The sequence below is a fragment of the Cebus imitator genome, unplaced genomic scaffold, assembly GCF_001604975.1.
Source record: "Cebus imitator isolate Cc_AM_T3 unplaced genomic scaffold, Cebus_imitator-1.0 Scaffold41, whole genome shotgun sequence".
Classification (NCBI taxonomy): domain Eukaryota; kingdom Metazoa; phylum Chordata; class Mammalia; order Primates; family Cebidae; genus Cebus; species Cebus imitator.
This window is the reverse complement of record NW_016107356.1, coordinates 7,887,364-7,905,778: the sequence shown is the minus strand read 5'-3', so window position 1 is coordinate 7,905,778 and position 18,415 is coordinate 7,887,364. Positions and strand designations below refer to the sequence as shown.

The 18,415-nt window shown below is 43.1% G+C and overlaps 1 protein-coding gene across 1 annotated transcript in view; it reads left to right on the top strand.

Annotated features, from left to right (window-relative positions):
• Nucleotides 1-566: 566 nt before the first annotated feature.
• KCNJ6 (potassium inwardly rectifying channel subfamily J member 6) overlaps nucleotides 567-18,415 on the top strand; it is a 298,664-nt gene continuing 280,815 nt past the window's right edge. The window contains exon 1 of the mRNA XM_017526247.2: nucleotides 567-1,127. The gene's annotated coding sequence lies outside the window, so the exon portion shown is untranslated. The remainder of the gene's footprint in view (nucleotides 1,128-18,415) is intronic.

Genomic DNA, 18,415 nt, shown 5'->3' with positions numbered 1-18,415 from the left:
AGCAGCAGGCTGGGGCGCCACCAGGTACCCGCAAAGCCCAGGGATGCGGCTCCTCCCCTGCGCCCCAGCTGCTCGCTGCGCCCCCTCCGGGCCGCGCGGGCTCCGGCTCCCACGCCGGGGCTGCCTCCCGGATTTCAGCCCGGTGGGAGGCAGTGCCCAGAGCCTGTTTTTCCTGATCTCACAAAATCCTAAAAGCCGAGTCCCTACAACCAGCAGACAAAACTGCTCTCCAAGCTTCGGCTCCTTCCTGCTTTCCAGGCGTTTCTCCAGGAATAACTTACACTTAGTGGCACGGGGAGGAAGGTGGGGACTGGGGGGTCGGGGGTCCCCCAGCATGGAGCACCCACGTTCCAGTGTCGTGTTGGAGTGGCTAGGGTGGTTTGTGCCCAGCCCGCCCCACCAGGCCCTGGCATCTGCTCACCGAGACGCCGGCTGGCCTGGGCGGCGGGGTGGGCGTCTCCGGGTCTGTGGCTCCGTCCCGCCTGCCCCCGCCCCTTCCTCCCCGCCCGCGCCGGCGCTGTGCGGCCTTTTCCCCAGCGCGCGGCGCTGCGCTCGCTTTTATCCCGGAGCCCCGTCGCTTCGTGCGCTGCCAGCGGGGCTCAGCCAGTCGGCTGGAATTGAGTAGCATTCATTGAATCTGCGGATTTCATGACGTCTCGCTGCGTGGTCCATCACTTTTCTCCTAACCGGGGATTTTTTTTTCTCTTGCCTTTCCCCGCTTCCTTCCACCCAGTCTCCCTCCCCCGTCCCTGCCCAGACGCGCGCCCCTCCGCCCCTCCTTCGGCCCCGGCGCCCAGCCCGGCTCTCGGCGCTCGGCCGGAGGGAGCCAGTCCGGAGACGGCCGCACCTGGCTGGAGAGGCTGGGCGGGCGGAGGGGTGGAGACCCGCGGGCGCCGGGAAGCCGGACCCGGAGCCGGAGCCGCGGCGAGCAGAATGGAGTCTCCTAACAGCCTCTCGGGGCTGATGTGAAATTTGACCATCTGATTCCAGTTTTTTTTTTTTTTCCTTTTTCCTTTTCTTTTTTGCATTTCCTTCCCTTGCCATCCGTCGTGTGGCGAATTGTTCAGTCTTGCTCCGTTTCAAGAGAGGAGATCATGATTGAGTGAAGCCACCCCGTCCGCAGCCAGGTAAGCAGTGCGCGGAGATGCTCGCGGGCAAGGAGCCGGCGTCCACCTGGGTGAGGCGTTCCGCGCCCTCGGGTCCCCGCGTCCCCTTCCCCAGCTCCGTCGTCGCCGCAGGCATCTACACTCTCGTGAGAAACATTGTGCCCAAGTCAGCGGAAAGACGAGGGAGAAGCCGGTTACATAACCGAAGGGGAATCTGTTTCATATGGTTTTCATTAGCGACTGAAACTCGCACGGGGGCCGGGTGGAGGAGGGGTCTGCATCCCTGGGCTCGCAGAGACCCAGTCAGTTATTGCAGACATCATTTCAACATCCGCTGGCAAAGGCGAAATGCGCTGATTAACTGGCAGGGGCGGCATGTGGTGTAGTCATTTACAGTTCGGAAAAGCCCATTGTCTTTGTGGAAGGCTGTCTCCCTGTTCTGCTTTGCATGGAGAGGAGAGAGACAACAGGAGAGGGAGGAAAAGTGAGGGTGGGGAGAAACATGCGGAGAATGGGAAACAGGACAGTGTAACTCCTAACTGTTCTCTATCCGTAAAACCGAAGATGTGATATGATGACTGAAAACAGTAAATAGGAAGATCTCCCTAGGTGTAAACTGAATTATTTTGTAACTGGAAGGGGGGGGGAACGCTTTAGATAAAACGAGATGTGTGTGCCATTTAGAGGACTGTGTGGATGTGGATATTTGCTTCCCTGTGGATATACTTTCATTTTAATCAAGACATTACTCTTGGATTCGTTTTTTAAGTGAAATAACATCAGTATTCCCAAAACCCAATAAAAGCCCGGTGGATCCACAGGTACATCTGTTGTACTAGGTGCAATATGGTGAGATTCTCAGGGGAAAACATATCTTAATACAAACAGCTACAGAGATAGGATGAGGTTAGTGGAGAAACAAAATACCAGAATTTTCCAAAGAATTCCTCCTCCACTCCCCAAAAAAAGGAAGAGGGGGGAAAAACCCACAACTCCAGTGTTGGGGAGTTGGAGATGTATTATGTGTTTAGAGCGTTTCCCAACTGCTGTTATCCAAAGCCTTCCGATCCCCGGGAGCCCCACACGTACAGGGGGCAATGCAACATCCCCGCCAGCCCGTTCCCTGCCTGCCTTTCTTTTACTGAAAAAAACGAAGAAGGGTGATGCCCAGGAACTGCTTAGGGAGGGAAAAGGGCTTGCTATAGTCAGGGCTGAGCTAACTGAGCTTCGCCCATTTTGCCTGGAGAAAGAAAAAGAGCTCGAGTCTCCATGGCGACCCAGGTGGAAGGGGAGACTGCAGCTCCAGTTACAGGGGAAAAAATTTGGACAAAACTTTCCCGGCTCCAGGCAAAGGAATAAGCCAGCCGCGTGCCCTGTGGCGGGTCCCAGGGCATCGGCTGTGCCCAACTCTCTGACGGCGGCACTCAAGAGGGCGCCCAGAGCTGACCGCGTGCTCCTCAAACCTCCCGAAAGTTGCCGAGGTGGGGTGGGGGGGGGGGGGGGGGGGAGAGGGGGGTGGCGCCGAGGTGGTGGTTCCCCAGCGGGTTCCGGATTCAGCACCAAGGCCAGAGCCCAGGCTCCGAGAGTGCAGCCTCCTCCCAGTTCTGCAGCCCCAAGCGAGTGGCACCGACTCCTTTGGTCACTGGAGGTCAATCGCTTTCTATAAAGAAATCTTTTCTATAAAGAAAAGATTCCTTGGCTCGGGCAGAATCTGGATATCAAATTATCCACGGAATTAGGTGAAGCAAAGAAGCTTGCAAATCATCCATTTTATGCATGGCGGTGCATCAGAGGAACTATTCAGAATCAGGAACACTGGGACAGGGAAAGACCTGAGCTGAACTTAGAGTGGAGACAGGATTCCGTCCTTAGGGGGAAGAAAAAGGACGCGTGCGCGCACAGACACACACTCGCACGTACGCCGCCCATCAGCCCCTGAGGAGGGTTGCTAGTTTCAGCCGAGTCCCTTTGGCTTACAAAAACATGCCTCCTTTGCCCTCTCACGCTCCTCTCTTTAACTTTTTGTTGGGCATAGATGGCAGAAGGGAGCTGTGGCAGCACCCTAGTCAGTGAGAAACCAGCCAACCAAGTTCTTTCCTAGGGTCCTAGGACTCAAGAGGGTGGAGAAATAGTTTCCTCTCAGTCTAGACCTGGCAGGATTCAAAGCAACACTGGTGAGCTCCTGGAAAGGAGAAAGAGTGTGTTAGCAAGATGAGAGCCAGTGATCACATCTTCATGCCTGCGTGTGAGCAAGGTGGCTACATTTCCTAGGTTGCAGGCATAGGAAACCAAGAGGAGTCACTTCTCTCATACAAACAAGGAAGAAACTGCAGGAGGGAAGGATTTATTTCCATTCAAGTTCCATTTCAACATTCATACAGGGAAAAGAGGTAAGTCCATCCAGCTCTTCTGCTCTTGCTTTACTAGAAGCTGGTCTTTGCCCTGCTCTCATCCTTGGTAGTAGGTCCCCCACCACCACCACCATCACTGATATGAAGTGGAAAATTAGTATAGGAAGGTGGCAGTCGCGTTTGCAATAGAACGCCTGTAAGAGTGCCGTCCAGGTGTTACAAGGTTCGGTTTGAATTGCAGAGACCAGTCAAAGGTTTGACAGCTGGCTGGAAATGTTGATAAAGGCTTGACAATATCCCTGGCTGCTTTCCTGTTTCATGAACATACTTGTGCATGAGGTCTTGAGCTGGTTCTGGTTTGTTATTTTTAGTGGTAAACAAGATATGATCCTGGCTTTTTTTCTGGGCTTTCCAAGTGTGACACGTTGTTGTTTCTAAAGATACCGCATGCTGAGCACTCAGGATGTGGTTAAAGCAGTGTGTTTATATCTTCCAGTCTTTTCAAATGATTGTTAGTGAAGGCAGAGCAATTTATTTCAAACCTAAGCCAAAGGATGAGTTATTGCACTATTTCTTACATTTCAGTTCCTGATAGGTATTGATGAGTTTATCCATAATTTAGTTTATGAAAGAGTTGCTACCTAAAGTAGACAGAAGAAGTGATGCATGGTGTATTAAACAAAGCAGCTGTTCCCTGGGCTTTGTTCCATCTGATATTATCAGCAGAAGGAAGCAGACATTCATTGTGAAGGTAAAGCTATACAAGAATATAGACTGTTAGATAAACAAAGTAATGTATTTCTGAGTTCTAAAGTTCAATTTCTGTTATAAATTTAAAAAGAGGGGTGGTGTAAATAATCTGGGTATATGAAATTGCTCAGTCAATAATTTAGTTCTGGTAGATTCCATGCTCACATATTCAGTGTGTATTCACCAAACTATGACTTGCTTTCTTCCTAGGTGGCTAATTGATGAGCAAAGTGTCACTATGCCCTTTGCAGTCAATAGGATACTCCAAAATAATTGGTTTACTCATTTCAAGTAAGACTTGCTAAGGAGAACAGCTTGTGAAAATTCATCCCCATTCACTTGGTTCCATTTTGCTGTTTAAAAAAAAAAAAATCATTTTGATTCCTCGTCTAGGTATTGCCTAAATGATAGTTACCTCATCTCAGTGTTGCCTAAACATTGGTATATAGTGTTTTCATTTGTGTGACCCAGGTCTTTATTTAATACGTAGAACTTACATGGACTTTTTCCTTTAAGAATATAAAAAGGCTTTTAATTCAGTCTCATTTTCATCCCTATCCTTCTCAGTCTACCTTTACTTAATAGAGGAAAAATTAGAATACTTATTTAAGAAGCAATAGAAAAAATTCATTGGAGATTAAAAATAAAATACCCTTATGGAATCTTAATCCCATTCGCTGATTTTCACTGGTAGAAAATGTTTCTTTCCACCAGGGTTTAATGTTGACCATGTAAACCTTCATGAGAACAAAACAAATCCTCTTTATGTAAAGTCAGGCAGATAAAGTGAAGCTCTTCTCTTTTTCACCAATTCTTCCTTTATCAAATAATACATAAGCAATATGGAAATGGAAATGGACCAGAGATAGGTGGAGTAGGAAGAAGGAAGAAAGTGAGGGGAAAAGGCAGTTACTTATTGCTGCCAGCTTTAAAGTGATAATACTTTTCAAAGTAAGGTTGGTTTTTCTAAGTTAGTTGTCTTAAAGCTTTAAGTCTGGTGGAATTATGATGTTTAAATTCAGTGAATTTGGATTTATAGCTTCTTGAGATGGCATTTATTGTTTCTTTACTTTATCTTCAATAATTGACATGTAAGTACCAAAAGAGAATTGATTGACTCTGGAGTTTTACAAAATTATTAAATCTGGTAATACCAATAAGGTGGGAATTGGCAGTTAAGTTGAAAAATCATCAAAACACTTTTGTTGAATTAGAGTTTTCTTTTTAATTGTAGTGAAAGTGTTTGGGGAGATAGAAAAATAAAATATAGCTGTTTGGGATAAAAATACATTTTAAGATGCATTTTAAATAATTATTTCCATAAATAATTAGGATCCAATAAAAAGAAGAGATAATCACAATAGCAGTTAGTGCTCTAATGGTATTCTGAATTTCCTCTGGCAAAGTACTAGAATATACACATACTTGCTATTATTTTAATAACATTAAGTAATAGCAAAATTATTTTTGTCAAATAAGGAGCAGTCTCATCATTAAAAGAATAGTCTCTATCCTCACTAAACTGTAGCTTTGATATAACCATACCTCCTAATCAATTGTAAATATTCATTTATTTATTTGTTGCTAAATTGAATCATTGTTTAAACAAAACCAAATCAGAGAATGATTTTGTGCAGTGTGCAATGTTCGAGTAGTCATTCAGATCTGTATTTTATCTGGAATACATTAAGGCCATTAGTCAACTTTCCTAGTTACAATATGTAAAGTTAACCCTAAATTTTAGCCAAGTGACTATTTAATTTATGACTATATAAATGTATTCGTGTCAGATGAAACCCATAATCTCCTTCAGTCTCATGTTTCTCATTTTTTTCTCTCTAGCTGTGCTTAGGACTAGGAATCATACAGTACTGGTGATTCTTTTAGTGAATAGAATTTGGCTAACATGCATCACTGGTCTTATTCGCAGTCACAGAGATGCGGCTTCCAATATGCAATACTTACAAAAGGAACCAGAAAGTGCATCTGTGGGTAACAAGATCCATGTCCTTGCCAACAACTGTTCTGTGGGATTAATTCTGAACGTATTATATGCAATGTGAGAGACGTGTCTATAAATTAAGTTTAAATCCTGTGGCAGTTTCCTCTTTAAACTTGCAGACATCTTTTTTCCTATCCAGGATGACAATTGATTTTTTTAATGATGCTTTAAATTTATCTTGTATCATCTAGCAGGAACTTGTACAAGCTTGACAATGTGCTTCGTAGGTGGTGTTGCTCCGTGATTAAGAGCACAGGCTCCGGTGTTTCTCACTAACTGAATCTGCATCAAGGTCTAGGTGTATCTGTCAGTTTTTGCTAAGTTTGGTGCAATAACAGCAACTGCAGCATCTTGGTGTCTTACAACACAAAGGCGTATTTATTCCCTGGAGCTCTATACCTCTGCTGGTCAGTTGTGGCTCTGCCTCCTGTGCCTTCTTCGTTCTGTAATTCAAGCTCAAGAATCAGTCTGGTCTGAAACACTTCATCCCAGCATCAGAGGAAAAGGAGAATACAAAGTTAAGCAATGGCCCTTAAAATTCCTGCTCAGATATGTCACAAGTTATCCACTCACATTCCATCGACCAAACAATTCACATGTCGCACCAGTGCCAATAGTCAATGGGAAGGAGATGTATATTTTTCCCACAGTGAGGCACTGCAAGCCATGTAGCAACAGGTAGAGACATCTAATCTTTCAGGGAGGGAAGGGAATAACTGGAGGCAATTATATAATCTACTATGCTAATTTTGTGACCTTAATCAACTTTTTGCCTTGGTTTCCCTATCTATAAAATAATAACAATAGTAATTATAACAACATATGCCCCAGAGATGTTATGAGGATTCATGTGATAATGTAAATAAAGTTCTTACCATAGGCTGGGGGTGGTGACTCATGCCTATGATCCCAGCAGTTTGGGAGGCTGAAGTGGGTTAATCACTGAGGCTAGGAGATCACTTGAGACCAGCCTGGCCAACACGGCAAAACCCTATCTCTACTAAAAATACAAAAATTAGCCAGATGTAGTGGTGCATGCCTGTAGTCCCAGCTACTTGGGAGGCTGAGGCACAAGAATCACTTGAACCCGGGAGGCAGATGTTGCAGTGAGCTGAAATTGTGCCACTGCACTCCAGCCTGCATGAGACTCTGTCTCCAAAAATAAAAATAAAAGTTATTAGTACAATGTCCAGCACAAAGCAGGCACTTCATAAATAGCAGATGTTGTTATTCATTTATTTCAATGTGGCATTAACTTGAGTTCTTGATGAGCCTGTGTATACTTTATTAATTAGATAGCTCTTGAAACAGAATTCTAAATCTCACCAATTTAGCAAAATAGAAGATCTCTCTCATTCGCATAAATCTAATTCATTGATGCTGTACAAGGACCCAGGCTGATGGACACTTTGTCATCTTTAGCACATGGCTTCTAAGATCTCCTGAGTGTTGATATCCAACTTACAGACAAGGAAAGAGTGAGAGTAGATGATTATGTAGAAGATTTTAATGATCCAGACCTGGAAGTAATGTATATAACTCCTATCCATATTCTATGGTCATACCTAACTGCAAGGGTAGCTGCAAATTGTAGTTCAGCTCTATGACCAGGAGGAGGGGAAACTTGTAGGCTGAACGTGCTGAAGTCTTTGGTATGCATGCCCAATATACATGTCGGGCATCGAAGAAATACAGCTAATTTAAATCAGGAATAGAGTAAGGCAGAGGAAATGATTTGTCCCAATGGTGAAAAGATTCCTGGTAGAGATAGTATTTCATGGTGCCCTGAATCATTCTTTAGTAGTGTATTTTGTAAAATACATTAGTTGGGATATTTTGACTTTTGGAGTGGGTGTAGATGACTCTTAACAAAAGAAATACAAATACATATTGTTTGATTTCTGTTAGCCAATCCGTTAAAGTAGACACAAAGGAGAAAAGCCAACTTCACAACCCATGCTCAAAAGCAACGTTCTAATCCTGACAATTACACCCACATTGTGTCTAAGAATGCTGAAGAATTAGATGCTGTCTTCTACTCTCTGGCACCTGCTGTTGACCAGCAATTTGCATTTTGTTTTAAATCACATAAATGTCTATAGGTTAGACACATGCTGTAAGTTTAGGTTGAATTAATCTACTAATAGTCAGTGCTCTCCTGAAAGTAAACCATGTCTTTTATAAGTAGTGTTTGAGAAGCTCTGCTTCCCTCAAGGAGAAAATTTGGAAACTGAGTTCCATACCTTTTCACTAGAAGCAAAAGAACAGCTTTAATCCAAACTTACAACTCAGAAAAGAGAAATTTCAGGGAGAAATATATGAGAAGACTATGAGAGGAAGAACCAGAAGAAATAGGGAGGCGTTCCATAATGCTTTTAGTTCTCTTATGTCATCTCCATTCCCCTAACTCAGATACCACAGCCACCTACACTCATGCAGGGGAAAACATTATCAAATTGAAACAGTAAATACCAGTAATGCATGTTAATCCTTCCATGGGGCAGTAATACTGGATTAGAAAACTCTTGACCTCTTCAAATATCTTGCCATTCCAAAGTAAATAATGTCTCATAGTGCAACTTTTGTTTAATGAAGAGAATGTTATTGAGGAGAGGATTTATTTCACTGTCACGTTCAAATCATTTCAATCCAAAATGGATACAACCCAACTCAGTCATGTGCAGAAGGGAGTAGGCAGGACAGTAGGTGAGTGCAAACCATGTAATATAAGAGTAGATGAAAGAATTAAGGGTGTTTTCCCTGGAGAATATGTTGGGGAAGAGGCATGATAGTTATTTTCAGGCATCTTGATATTTGAACATGAAGGAAGAAATTAGAATTGTTCTGCTGGGCTCTATGGGATAAAAGTGGGACTCAGCAGTAGAATCTACAAAGTGACGTATTTTGGTTTAATATAAGAAAGCATTTTCAGTAGACAGAGCTGGACAGAGGTAATATGATCTGTCTTCTGCATTTGCACAGCTCTGAATTCTTTGTCACTAGAAGCATAAAGAAGCTGAGAAAGCTAGGAACCGGGGTTGGAGTGCATGTATTTCAAGGTCTTTGCCAACACAGAGCACTTCTAATGGCTGTGAGAGAAGTGGTGCCCTTCAGGTTCCGTCAACAAATCAGACTGGACCTCACCACTCTATGGGGCCATTGCTTTATGAGTTAGGGAGCCATCATTTTTCTATAAAAGAAGTGAATGGTATTTAACCAAGCATGGCATCTCAATCCATACACAAACCTCGTGGTCTAAGAGAGCAGGTCTGGAATGCTGTGATCACATGTCTAAGCAGTATCACATGACTAAGAGGCAGGGCAACGGGACTCACCACTCGTGGAAAAGCTTTACCCTTGCTTTGTGTTGTCGACACACTACCTTCAATCAAAAGACAGGGAATGAAATCTCTCTCTGGAGGCTTCTCCATCACCTTACATTCTTTTCAGAGCTGAGACTCCATGATGAGCCAGGCAGAGCACACTTTAGATTTGTAGATGTCTCTAATGTGCAAAATATACTGCTACTACAATATAATTCCTACTCTCAAGAAATCCACTTTCAACAATGGCAAAGTAGGAGTAGATTCTTTCCTCTTCAGCTCTCTCCTGAAGTCTCACCAGTGAATACCCTAAACTTATGCATCCTCTTAAATTTTCTTTAGCCCTCTTGGGGTGGCTGGGCCCATAGCAGTAAAGCATATAAAGAGAGGGCAGAAAGAGGAGGGCAAATAAAGCAACTATGATATTATGTGTTGTCATAAGAGGAATTCTTTCATTGGAAAAGAGGCCGAATTAGGTGACCCCCCCTTTTTTTTTCAGTCAGCACTCAAGACTGTTGGGCCCAAGCCAACACCCCACATGTCTCCTTGACTGGCCACAGGTGAGGTCTCGGTGGACAAAAGGAGGCATCAGAGCTGATGAAAGTCAGCTGAGGTCAGTGGTTCCCAACGTGTGTCCCTGAACCGGCAGCAGCAGGAGGCAGCATCACCAGGGAGCTGGCTACAAGTGCAGGTTCTCAAGCCCACCCCACATCTACTGGATCAGGAACTCTGAGGACAGGGCCAATCATCTGCCCATCCCCTCCAGAGATTTTGATATACTCTAAAGGGTGGAGCTACTGGCTTAGGGTTTTCTCAGATCTGCTTTAGGGAGGAACCCAGACATAATGCCCCTTCTCACAGCCTTCTTCCCACGATAAAGACCTTCGAGTGCATGCTCACACAAGAGCCAGGCAGAGTCACAACTAGAGCTGGGACCCAGAATGCCCACTGCAAAGGGAGATTTCACCTGGACTCAATGTCTTGGGTTGGGGGTGGGGGGCGTAAGCAAAAACAAAGAGCTTTTGGTCCAACAGAAAAAATATGCATGATCACACTAAGTTTCAAAGATTATAAGTACAAAGCAAGGCTTCTCTGTTAGGCAGTTTATTTAAATAAACTGCTTAGTATTTTGGAATTACAGTTAATCCATTCTGAGGTTTCTTTGTTCTTTTCAAAATTAATAGTCTCATCTATTATCCTTTAAATAAAAGACACTATCAGTGAATAAGAATGGTGTACTCTTGAGAAAAGCCATATTAAGAAAATTGAATAGAGTGCTTATCACAGCAGACTTTTAAGCAGTCAAGTGAGGAATAATTATTATTATATAACATTTACTTTCATTCAAAACATCTGACAACTTTCATATTGCCAGAAATTGGCCTTTCATCACTATGTCCAGAATTGTCTTAGCTTCTTGGGTTAGTCAGTCAACAAATCTCTACTAAGTACCCACTATCTAAAGAAGACAAGGGGGACACAGGAAAAAAATGTCCTGATTTCAGTTCTCAGAGGCCAGAAACTTAGAAAATGAGACTACCAATGAAGCAATAATGCTCACAAAGAAGCATGGCATTACACAAGAGAATGGTGCTAGGCTTTATGTGAGGGAGGAGAACATTACTGAGGGCTGGGATCAGCAGAAAACATCCAGGGATGTGGTGAAAAGTGACGGTGTCTTGGAAGAAGAGTAGCGTTTCAGTGCTTAGTAAGGTTTTCCCAGGAGAAAGGAGGGCTTTCCAATCAGGAATCCACCTATGGGTTGGTGCAAAAGTAATTGCGGTTTTGCCATTACATGCATGTAAGATGTATTGGCAATGAGGATTGATCAGGCAGCGGTATGGTGTACCACACCATGGAAATCAGAGCACCACACTTTGGCCTGGCATGTGAGCTTGTAGATCTTGGAGAAGTGACTGCTTTGACTGGGGCCAAATGGGAGGAAATACAGGGATTTTAATCTGGCAGTCATGAGCAAGACAGAGTTAAATACTGAGATTAGGACACACAGCTAGGACACTGATGAGAAGGCAAGAAACCCTAAGCATGTGTGAAGCAGTAAATGAGTAATAGAAAAATGGACCCACTTTAGTGTCATCAGTGGTGCTGAGAGCAGTAATCACTCATGAGCCAAGAGAGCAGGCTGATGATGGATTCCGCCCAAGGAAAGCTCTCCTACCACCCTGCATGGGCAAGAGGGAGCGCACGTGGCCGCAGTCCAGGCGCAGAATGGTGAGTTTGTTCCAGGGAATAAATAGTGGTGCTAGGCAGAGAGGTAGTTGAGCCCCTGCAGCAGCCAGTTAGGGCTGCGGTATGTTGTCACTTTCACGTGCAAGGTTTTGGCTGGCAGAGTTTAAGTGCATGTTTTTGGAGATTTTCTGTGAATGGGAAATTTGTTCATCCTGAATATGGTGGGACCATTTTATTTTCTGATCTGGAGCAGAGAGTAGACAAGACTCCTTTTTTTTCCTCATGTACAAGAACAATGTTGCTTGATCGTCATCTCCTAGTTATTCAGTCATACCTGTCAAACTACAAACTTTCTCTCTGCCCATGAAGTAAAACTCCCTTATGCTTTTATAGATGTCACTGGGAATTTAGCCTGGCTCCCAAGCAGCATGAACGGAGACCCCATGAAAAGAAGGAGTCTATGGTAAAAATATAAAGTGGGCTTTATGTGGAACCCACCTTAGTCTGCAAGTAATCTTTATGGCACAGCCCACTACTTCAGTATAGTGGTGAGTGTGGGTCAGTCTAGAACTTCCAAATAAGTCAAGATAATTTTTTTAAGACCCCAATATGATACCAAAAAAATGAACAAAAATACTTTGCTGTTAATTAACTTTATTTTTCAGGGATATTATTTATTTAGCTTGCACCACTAAGATGGTCTTCTCTATTCCTGATGAGTTTAAGTTAGCAAGGCTGAGTCTTCTGTGAGATTCAGCTCTCACGGCAAGTACAAAGAGGTTATGTTGACCACTGGGATAATAGCTAGAACATGGGATCCAGCATCAGAAGACATATTTCACCTGAAAATCCTTGGTTATGTGAATACCAGAGTCATTCATAATAGCCTACCCACAAAGAGTGTGAAACCTGGACTTTAGAGAAGCTGATAGAAAAAGTGTCATTGTGGTTGCAGCAACACAAAAAACTGGTGTGGGATAGGATAATTTAATTAAAACTCACCAGTCAATTTCCAAACAACCCCCTGATATTTTCACTGTATTAATAAGGTTTTCTTAAAATGAACAATTATTCGATAATACTGGATGTTTTTTGGTTACTCTCAACCAATCTAAAGTAAATGGTCCTTTTATTATAAAATAGATGTAAGGAGGCTGTAGCACTAAAGACAGACCCTGGTGTCCTGCTGAAAAATCACAATCCTCATTTGACTACTTGAGTCCTTGCAACATACAAGTATTGTTGTAGTTCGTCTCTTTCTTCAGGTAAGGAACCTGGACTCAAGTTGTTCTTCATTTTTCAAATTTCCAGATGAACTGTTGGTATTGCTAAAATAAGGCAAGACTTATACATGGAGAGTGATAAACAAATGAGTGAGAAGCCTTGTGTGTCTGTCCTGGCCTCTTCCCATGCCATTTCAGACACTGGTCATCTGAGTGAGTCATTATGCTTCATTTTCCAATCACAAAACAGATCCAATCACTCTGTGCCCTTAAAGCAACCCAAGATTCCACAGAATGGTCACTTTCATGATGTATTAGTCCATTCTCATACTGCTAACAAAGACATACCTGAGACTGGGTGATTTATAAAGGAAAGAGGTTTAGTGGATTCATGGTTCCACACAGCTGGGGAAGCCGCACAATCACGGTGGAAGAAGAAGGAAGAGCAAAGCCATGTCTTACATGGCAGCAGGCAAGAGCACTTCATCCTTTAGAATATATCAGAAACCCTGGAGGGGATGGGCAGATGACTGGCCCTGTCCTCAGAATTCCTGATCCAGTAGATCTGGGGTGGGCCTAAGAATCTGCATTTGTAGCCAGCTCCCTGGTGATGCTGCTTGCTGCTGCCAGTTCAGGGACACAGGTTGAGAACCACTGACCCCAGCTGATTCTCATCAGGTTCAAGCAATTCTCCTGCCTCAGGCTTCCAAGTAGCTGGGACTACAGGTGCCTGCCCCCATACCCAGCTAAATTTGAAATCTTAAATTGAAATTCCTCTTTATAAAACCATCAGACCTCATGAGACTCATTCACTACCATGAGAAGAGGATGAGGTAAACTGCCCCCATGATTCAGTTATCTCCACCTGGCCCCACCCTTGACACATGGAGATTATTACAATTCAAGGTGAGATTTGGGTGGGGACACAGCCAAACCATATCATGGGAAGGGGCAAAAGAGATCTCACTAAGTTGGCGAAGAAAGAAAAAGCACTGAGTAGGACCTTGAAACTCTTAGCACCTGAGAAGGAATCTCAGACAGGGTGGAGAGGGAGAGACAGCTGTTTCTAGTAAAGAGAAGAGAAAACAATGGGCTTAATATGTGCAAGAGAGACTTTCTGATAACAGAGGTTCTGACACCCTGGAATTGTTTTAAAAGGAAGGAAGGGTAATTTATATGCTGTCATATCAGATAAATCAAAACAATAAACCAGGTAGCTTCTTGAGGCAGATGTCCAGGTCATTGAATTTGAGATGTCAATTAAAAGTATATTTGAAAATGCCACCAGAAAGGTTCTCAGGCTTGAAGTTTTATCTTCTTACCACGGGCACTGTCTTGGGGTTTCTTCTGCAGCCACCCTGTGGGCTGGTGCCTTCCCGCACACTTTTACTCTCTGTCAGATGCAAACTCCTTTGCCAGCAAGGGTCAGACTACACATTATTGTATCTGCTGTGTGTCTCTTCAAGGAGTTTCATGGAAGGGCCATTCAGTATATAATATTTGAATAATATTTCTATAATCCTTAAAGTATACTGAGAACTACTGGAAACTATTAAAACTATTAAAAATAGTTGTCTTTGGAAAAATAATGCAGACCCTTATTATTCCATGAGGCACATTGTAGCCATTTCTATGAATGCAGTGAGGATCCACTGTACAAGAAATAAAACACCCAAATACTGTTATGTGGGTCAGAGGGGAGATGTCACGTGGGAAAGAGTTTTCTTCTTTTCTTAGTAACTTGTACTGGCGAAAGCATCCATTCTAGATGTCACTCAGATGTGATATTTAAATGATGGAAGAAAAGGAATAAATTTGTATTTCAGATGGGACCAGGGATGTAACATTCACTTTTGTAAGCCATATAAAAATTGGAGCACAGTTCAGGTCACTGATTTCTGGTCTTTCTGTATTGGCATTGTCTTCTGTGTTGCTTTAAAGATCTCCAAAACCTAAGCCCTCATGCCCTTAGACATAACCACATTTCCTTCCTAGGAGCCTAAGAAATTGGAGTTAACTTGGAGTCATGTAGTTCTATAGGATGAGCTTTGACAGACACTGAGCTCTATTAGATTAGTTATTTCACTTCTCTCTATATTAGGTTTTCTAGCTACAAAATGGGGATAATTCAGAAAAATAAATAAATTAGTAAGCTGGTTTTCCTGTCCCTTGCTTCTAAGAGGATATGAAAACCGTAATAAACAATTTAATTATTTTATAATTTTTAATGCCAAGCACATGTGTTACTTCAGAAGGCAGATATGCTCCTTTCTCCACTCTTGTAGGACTTTAAAGTTTAAGAATAGAATAATGACCCAGTTACATCCCAGGACACCCACATCATCAAAGACTAAACTGTCCAGCACGGCACACTCACCAATATAGAGGAGGGAGCTCACTCACTTTTTAGAAAGATTTTTAACAACTGAATTTGAAATCTTAAATTGAAATTCTGTTTATTCCTAGTTGAGTCAATTATCCAAATAATTCAAGTTAAACTGGAACACTCCAGTCCTGAAGCATTCTCAGTCATCAAAGTTTTACAGTGAAGTCAAGGTCAATGCTCTTCAGATTACAGATGAGTTTGAACATGGCTGTAGTTACATGTGTGGGGGTGGGAGGAGCTCTCCACCTTTATCCCTCTATTTCCACATGGTTTCCATGTGATTTCTATATACATGGCACTTTTAAGATCCATCCTGGGGAATTTTCACCAATAGAAATGCAGAGAAAGTGTATTTTGGGTGTGACCTAACTTGTAAAAACCAACCTACTCTTTCTCTAAGACAACACTCACCTTTATTACTTATTTATTTATTTATTTTATTTTATTGTTTAAGACAGAGTCTTCTTCTGTCACCCAGGCTGGAGTGCAGTGTTGTGATCTTGGCTCACTGCAACCTCCGCCTCCCAGATTCAAGCGATTCTCCTGCCTCAGGTTCCTGCCCCCACACCCAGGTAATTTTTGTATTTTTAGTAGAGACAAGGTTTTACCATATTGGCCAGGCTGGTCTCAAACTCCTGACCTTGTGATCCATCCGCCTCAGCCTCCCAAAGTGCTGGGATTATAGGTGTGAGCTGCCACACCTGGCCAACACTCACCTTTAAAGTAACTTCCCAACTTGAGTTCTTCCATTGTTTTAACATTTCTACAAGGCAAACAGTGTTTATTGCCAATTCGGAAAAGTAAACAAATTTTAACATCAATGAATTCTGCACTCAAACAGCTTGACCAAAGACGATAAAATACTGTGCATTTATTTTACCTGAGTCTTTCTCATTTGTTTGTTGCACAAGTATGTTTAATGTAGAAAAAATGTGAAAACTCAGATAAGCTAAATTTTTGAATAAAGGAAGGCAGGAAGGAGAGAAGAAAGGGGGAGGCGGGGGTGGGAGAGAAAATAACCCATGCAGTAAATAGGAGGGTTTACTTACATTTTATAACAAAAACTGATCATCATCTATTGATGACTGATTTTGTTATTTGGTAATTCATCATCAACTTCTCTCCAAGTCAGGAATGAGGAGTGGCCCGTGGATTTCTTTGTCTCTTACTGTGGGCCTCACTCCCTGCTCTTCACCCACCTTGCTGATGGCCTCATGCGCATCCTCTAACATGATGGACACTTGCTCCGTAAGTCCAGGCCTCTTTCTGCTGCCTGGGATGTTCTTTCCCCAGATTTGCCTTTCTCTCATCAAACCCATCCAAAGTTGAGCCTTCTCAGCAAGTGCCTCCATTCACGCCTCCTATAAGTCTCCCATCCTCCACCCCTGCTTCCCCATCCTCCTTCCTGATTAAACTTCCTCCATAGTACGTGGTACCTTCTAACACGCCACACAAATAACATATTGGCTTTGTTTATTTTCTGTCTCCTGCAATAGAAGGCAAGCTTCTAGGGGTAGAGTTCTTTTGTTCGTTTTGTTCACTGATGTTTCCCTCGCTGATGTCCTGCACATGGTAGGTACTCAATATGGTCGACTAAACATAGACTATGATTGTGGTGGCTGCATTGTAGGTGACTGTAAAACATACTTACTGTGTATTCATAGCGTCCTTTGTTTTGGGCATTGGGGTTGTTTTCTCTTTTTTGTTGTTGTAAACAGTGCTGTATAAGCATCTCCCACACAATGTGTCTTTGTACACACTATATCAGAATGCCTTTTTAGTATAAAGCATTACACATGTAATTGCTGGGTAGAAGGGTAGGCACTTTTTGAAAGCTCTTGTTACATTTCACCAAATTGCACTTCAAAAAGGCTGTGCCTATTTACATTCTAACATTTCCCAATGAAAGAACAGTCTGTAATCCCTGATCCATTAACCACAGAAGCAATCTGATTGGACATGAAAACATTCAAAGAAGCTGGACAGGTCATTCTCAGCTGCCAGAGCCTGTGCCCACCTGAGCTACTCAGCCACAGGAACTGAGTGGGTTATAAAGGAGAAATTAATATCAGACACCAAGCAAACACCTTCGCATGGTGGAACTCATATGCTACTAGCTTTCAGCAATATTGTCCCAGTCACTAAGCCTGTTGGTTCTCACAAGAGCCCAGGAAGGAAGGAAACATACTGTTTTCCCATTTTGTAGGTAGGGAACTGGAAGCCAAGTTCACAAGATTAAGTTGTACCAGGGAACCAGGATTTGTGACCAGGGTTAGGAGACTCTGGCCCTGCATTTTGGACATTGGGCCTTGAACTCTTTCCACTTCCAGTCTTTTCAGCTTTCTCCTAGACACTACCAGGGTCCACTCTTCAATTAACATTCACTGGCTGCAAGTGTCCAAGATGTGTTCTTTACAAGAGATTTTTTTTTAGATGGAGTCTTGCTGTGTCACTAGGCTGGAGTGCAGTGGCGTGATGTTGGCTCACTGCAACCTCCGCCTCCCGGCTTCAAGTGATTCTCCTGCCTCAGCCTCCCAAGTAGCTAGGACTATAGGTGTGTGCCACCACGCCCAGCCAATTTTTGTATTTTTAGTAGAGACAGAGTTTCACCATGTTGGCCAGGATGGTCTAAATCTCCTGACCTTCTGATCCACCCACGTTGGCCTCCCAAAGTGCTGGGATTACAGGAGTGAGCCACTGTGCCGGGCCAAGAGATTTTAAGAGGGTCAGCAAAACTGAGGTAGTGTGCTAGCTTCTTGAGATACATTTATAATTTTTAGACTTGAGGGTGAGAAAATAGAGAAGAGCTGGAGAAAGAGAGAAAGGAGAGTGAGAGGGAGTGAGAGAGAACGAGAAGAGAAAAATTCAGCTAAGGACAGTCTTCTTAACAACCGTTTTTCTAGTCTAACTTGGCCGTATTTCAGGGCAAAACTGGTTTTTCCCTGTGGTGTCACAAACTATTATTAGTTTCACATGTGCAAGAATATCATTAAAGCAATGTCATGATTTCTACGGAGATTATACACAAAAGACAAAAATCTCTTTCTCTCACTGTTCTTCCACCCTTACCCAGGAGAAACTCAA